Source organism: Lactuca virosa, chromosome 6, assembly GCF_052849685.1.
Source record: "Lactuca virosa cultivar CGN04683 chromosome 6, Lactuca_virosa_CGN04683_v6, whole genome shotgun sequence".
NCBI classification, from domain to species: Eukaryota; Viridiplantae; Streptophyta; class Magnoliopsida; order Asterales; family Asteraceae; genus Lactuca; species Lactuca virosa.
This window is the reverse complement of record NC_136431.1, coordinates 276,655,268-276,660,681: the sequence shown is the minus strand read 5'-3', so window position 1 is coordinate 276,660,681 and position 5,414 is coordinate 276,655,268. Positions and strand designations below refer to the sequence as shown.

General features: G+C 36.8%; 1 non-coding gene across 1 annotated transcript; it reads left to right on the top strand.

The window, feature by feature from the left end:
* Positions 1-688: 688 nt before the first annotated feature.
* LOC145123054 (small nucleolar RNA R71) lies at positions 689-795 on the top strand. The gene has a single exon (XR_013714934.1). It is a non-coding gene; the product is annotated as a small nucleolar RNA R71 (small nucleolar RNA).
* The last annotated feature ends 4,619 nt before the right edge of the window (positions 796-5,414 follow it).

Genomic DNA, 5,414 nt, shown 5'->3' with positions numbered 1-5,414 from the left:
GCTTTTCTATGTTGAGAATAGATGCTTGCTAATTCCTAAGCAAAGCTTGTTGATCTTTCATCATAAGTTGGTGTTCTCTCAACATATTTTGTTGATCTTTAAGTGTAGCATCGGTATCATTGTGTCGTTTCTCGGATGCGGCTACGAATCTTGTAAGCATCTCTTCCAAATCAGCTCTCTTCTCCACAACCGGCTCCTCCTTTTGATAAAAACCCCGTTCTTTTTGCTTGAATTTCTCCTCCTTTGCCTTTTTGTACTCGTCGTACAGGAGCCATTCCTTCTTTGGTTTCCGCCAGTTATCATCAAATCTGTCGCCACTTGAATAGAATACTTGAGCCTTCTTGTTTCCATTCTCATCCAAGTCACACTCCTTAGTGAGGTGAGGTCCTCTACAATTCTCACATCCTACCCAAATAGCATGGATTGTTTGATCCATCTTAGTCATCCTCCTATCTAAACTATCTAGTTTAGCCATCATTGCCGCCATGCCATCGTTAACAGTGTTCACTACCCCCTACTTACTTCATTTCGTGGGTTGTGATATTCTCTAGAATGTTTAGAGAACTCCTCAATTAATTCCTTGATCACTGGGGGTGCTTTCTTTGTGAGGGGTCCTTGCGAGTCAAGGACCTGCCTAGTTGTTACATTGACTCCATCATAGAAAATGGAGACTTCTTGTTGGCTATTAAGATCATGATGTGGGCAATTCCTTAGTAGGCTTTTGTATCTCTCCCATGCCTCATAAAGGGACTCTCCAGCTTGTTGTTCAAAGTTGGCAATAGCTTTCTTCAACTTGGCTATTTTCGAAGGTGGGCAAAACTGGTCAATAAATTCTTCCTTCATCTTAGCCCATGTAGTGATGGATCCGGGAGGGAGTGACTTGAGTCGATCCTTTGCAGCACCTTTGAATGTAACTGGAAGCATACGAAGCAGCTGGGTTTCGCGAGGCACATTTGGAACATTAAAATAATCAGCTACATCATTGACTTCATCCAAGTGTTTATAGGCATCTTCGTGGTCTTTTCCATAGAAGGGGATCTCCTTGAGTTGAGCAAGTATGTGACCCTTAAGCTCAAAAGTGGCAGTCGCGGGAATTGTGGGTTGCACAAGTCCCGGGCCGGTATCATCTCGTATCCTCTTCTTCCATTCGCCCATGGGAACTTCATCGATGTTCGCCATAGTGTTGTCAAAGTCACCTTCTAGATCGCTACCTTCTTCAAATTCGCTTTCTTCCCTTTCGGACTCGTTCACGATGTCTTCCTTGATTGGGTCTTCGTTTGCCAAGGAAGAGGTGCTGGATGCTCCTGATTTGCTGATCTTTTTCTTGCTAAAAACGGATTTGAGATTCTTCAAATGTGAGTTTTTTGAAGAAGCGGATTCTCCAACGGCTTTTCCTTTATTCTTCTTTAGAGCGGACTCCGGGTCTCCAAGTGGAGGAACCAAAGACGTATTGGATCCTCGGGTAATGTAACAACTGCAACCAAAGTAATAAAAACGCGTAAAAAGAACAAAAAGAAAATAAAAATAAAAACTGTGAAACAGCGATGGGCTCGCCATGTAGCGTCGATTGCACTCGGCGAGTTCAAGGCAGAACCAGAAAAAAATTCTAATTAAATTTCTAAAACAGAAAACTATTAAAACTAATCCTAAGAACTGAATTACCTAAAAATAACTTTGTGCAAGATAAATCTCACACAAAGGATCGATAAAACTAGAAATTAGTGCTAATTTTTTAACCGTTCCCCGGCAACGGCGCCAAAAACTTGATGTGTGTAAACTCAACTAGTTTTAATCCTACTTTTAATTATGAAATTGACACACAAAGGAAGTGGACCTATCAATTGTGGTGTAGTTAAATAAGTAGGGTATCGAACTCAGGGAACGGAAAATTAAAACTAAAAACTAGAATTAACTAAAAACAAGTAAAAGAAAATATGGGTTTCTCTAGTTTTGCAAGACTAGAAACTTAACTAAAACTTAACTACTCAACTAAAAGCTGAAAACACGTAAAAAAAACTAAATTTAATGATCAAAAAGGGTTTCTGTTTAGGTTCAACTAATTTACTCCTATGGTTAATTTTTATGATAATATAATAGATTAATTGTTATTGGTTACCGACTCTGGTGATTAGATTCGCATTCGCTATTAGTAATCCTTAGAAAACATACCAACTCAAACAATGGCCAGTTGATTAAACTAATAGATTTCATAGGTTAATTATTCGGGTTAAATAAGACCTGTAGCTAGCTAATTAAATTTGGTGATTCAATTAACCTCTTGTTGATGGTGTATCATACAAGCTCACACATTAATTTACCCATTCTCTAATTAATCCTAGTTTCATGTTCATTATTCCTAGGCATATAGTATTGTGTTCACATAAATTATATGAGATAAGCAATTAAGAGATGTTCATGCAGCTTAATCACTTAGCAATTAACAGAAAATAGTTATGGTTAATGCATAAGGGTCTTTAACAAGCTTAATTTAACAATATCACCAACTAACAATTAATCAAAAGAGTAAATTAAACCATAGGAGCAAAATTGTCTTCCCCAAACAGAAACTAACGAAATTACTTCATGATTTCAGTGTATGAAAGCTTAAAAACGAATTCAAATAAACCTAACATAATTCTATTCAAAGGTAAAGTGGAAAATTAAACCTAAAGTGCCTTAATCTCTTAAGAATGAAGGATTAGGGTTCTTCACATGTTCTTCTGATCTCCAGCAAGTTCCTTAGTCGCCAAGTAAGTTCTCCAAAAAACCAGAGAGTCCTCAATTCGGGTTTGTGGCTTCTATTTATAGATATCTCAAAACAGGGGCTACTCATCGAGTAGACAACTGACTCGTCGAGTCCCCCTTGAGGAATACGTATATGACAAGGACTCCACGTATTGCTTCGCGAACCTTCGTGTCTACTCATCGAGTAGACGACCCTACTCGCCGAGTAGCTTCAAAATTAAGCCTTTTTCTTCTTTCTTCCATTCCCGAGCTTTCGATCGTGACTCCTGCTTCCTTTTGCTTCCGAGCACGACTTCTGGACTGAAATATAATTCAAACATTATTAAGTACCTTTTGTCCATAATATGCGAATAATTAGCTAATAATTGATAAAAATCTATACTAAATATATGACTAAATATGCAAATATCAATCCTGACCATCATCACTGTTCTTCAACCTATACCAAAAGTATCCCCCGCTAGTCACAAGATCTCGATGTTTATTCCCCCGATAGCCGATACTGAAGCCCCAAAATGCTTCCAAACTCCCAGTATGAGACCATATGATGTAACCATAGATCCAAAAGAGCACATAGCACAGTATATAGAAATAATAGAAATCATCCCCATTCCAGCACACTTAAATGAAGCCTATTTATGCAAGGGTTTTGGTTCGACTCTTACAGGATCAGCCTTGAAATGTCTTCTCAATGTTCCTCCTTACTCTATTACTTCTATTTCTCATTTAGTTAATATTTTTAATAATCGACTTTCTTGTAGTAGGATATTCGAAAGGATCACTAGTGATCTTTATTGAGTAGTCCAGGATCCTAAGGAATCCCTTAGAGACTAGTGATCTTTATCGGGAAGCATTGAAAATCCCAAACATTGACAGGACCACTTTCGTGGAAGCTTTTAAAATGGGCCTCAATAATGATTCTCCATTCTATGATGATCTTGTAATGACCCCATGCAAGAGAATAGATGAAGTTAGAAGTAGAGCGCTGAAGTTCATCAGACTAGAAGAAGACAAAGAAATTCAGAAGAGGACCAACACTCCAAATTCCTATGACAACCCCAATAGGAAGGCCTATTCCTCGGCCCAAAGATCCTATAAATCAAAACTATACTCCAAACTTGATCATCATAGGGTTATTGCCCTTGAAGATGAAGGGGATGAGGACAAATTCCCCGAGATCACTGACTATTGCTTTTCTTTGGATGTTTCAAGTCTGATCTTTACTATGCAGGATCTTGGTGATAAAGCAAGGTGGCCAAGGAATGGAGAAAAATCAAGTGGTTGGAAAGATAAATCTAAGTGGTGTGCATACCACGAAGATTTTGGAAACAACACTAAGGGCTTTATAGCCCTCAGGAAGCAAATTAGATATCTCATGAGCAAAGGATATCTTAAAGAGATCCTAGGAAGAAAGAAAGAAAGATCCAAAGAAAAAGAGCAAGATCCCACGAAGATCCTGGAGAAACCAAGATTCCTTCCTTCAGACTTCAAGGTAATTAACGTTATTTCTGGAGGTTCTGACATCTGTGGAACTTCTTAATCTGCAGTGAAAAGACATGCTAAAGTGTCCAAGGCAGAAAAGGAAAAGAGACCCTGGAAGAACATGTCGATCATAAACGAGACATAAATCACCTTCGATGAACAAGATAGAACGAACATCCAAGATCCTCACCACGACGGACTAGTGATAACTCTCTACATCGCTAATCAATGTATTAGAAGGATCATGGTGGACAATGGATCCTCGATAAACATCATACTCTTAGAGGATTTAACCCGGATGAACATCCCAGAATCATAAAAAAAAATCCTCAGTGTCGATAGGGTTCAGCGGTGAAACAAAGCATATGGTCGAAGAGATCAAACTACATATCTACATCGAAAGGGTAAAATTTATGCAATGCTTTTGTGTTATTGACGCTCTATCTTCATACAATGTCTTACTATGCAGGCCATGGATCAACAACATGAAAGAGGTACCATCGACGTACCACGAATGCATTAAGATACATACTCCTTGGAGGATAGTGAAAATCGTCGATAATCAACAAGAGTCTAAAGAATGCTATAAGACCTCAATGAAGCTTCCACAATCAAGTTAGAGGAAAAGTCAAGGAGTTTGGTGGAGCGCTGTCGAACTCTCCAAGTCGCACACCTAAGTCAGGTGAGTACATAATTACTTTCAGTTTACATATAGATATCAAGTATTTAATTTGCTTAGATGCCCTATGTGTTTATTATCTATGTTCCTAATAATTGTTCTAAATGAGATAATGATATTACTCGTAATAAATTATATATGTACTAGACGAATTCTCGCGCGTTGCGCAACGCGGTTAAAAATATATTGTTAAAATATTGAAAATTATATGTTTAAAATGGTTATGTTATTGACATTAACTTTGAAATAATATTTTTACACTAATTTATATATATATATATATATATATATATATATATATATATATATATAATTTCAATTATTTTGAACAATAATATTCATTGACATCAACCCACCTTGCACATTAATACAATTAAATATAATTATCTATTTAGTATTATTTTAACAATTATTATGATTGATTAATTATATTTTTACTTATGCGATCATTTTCTAATTTAAAAAATGATGTTCATTTAAAATACAATTTATTTGTAGCTAAATGTAA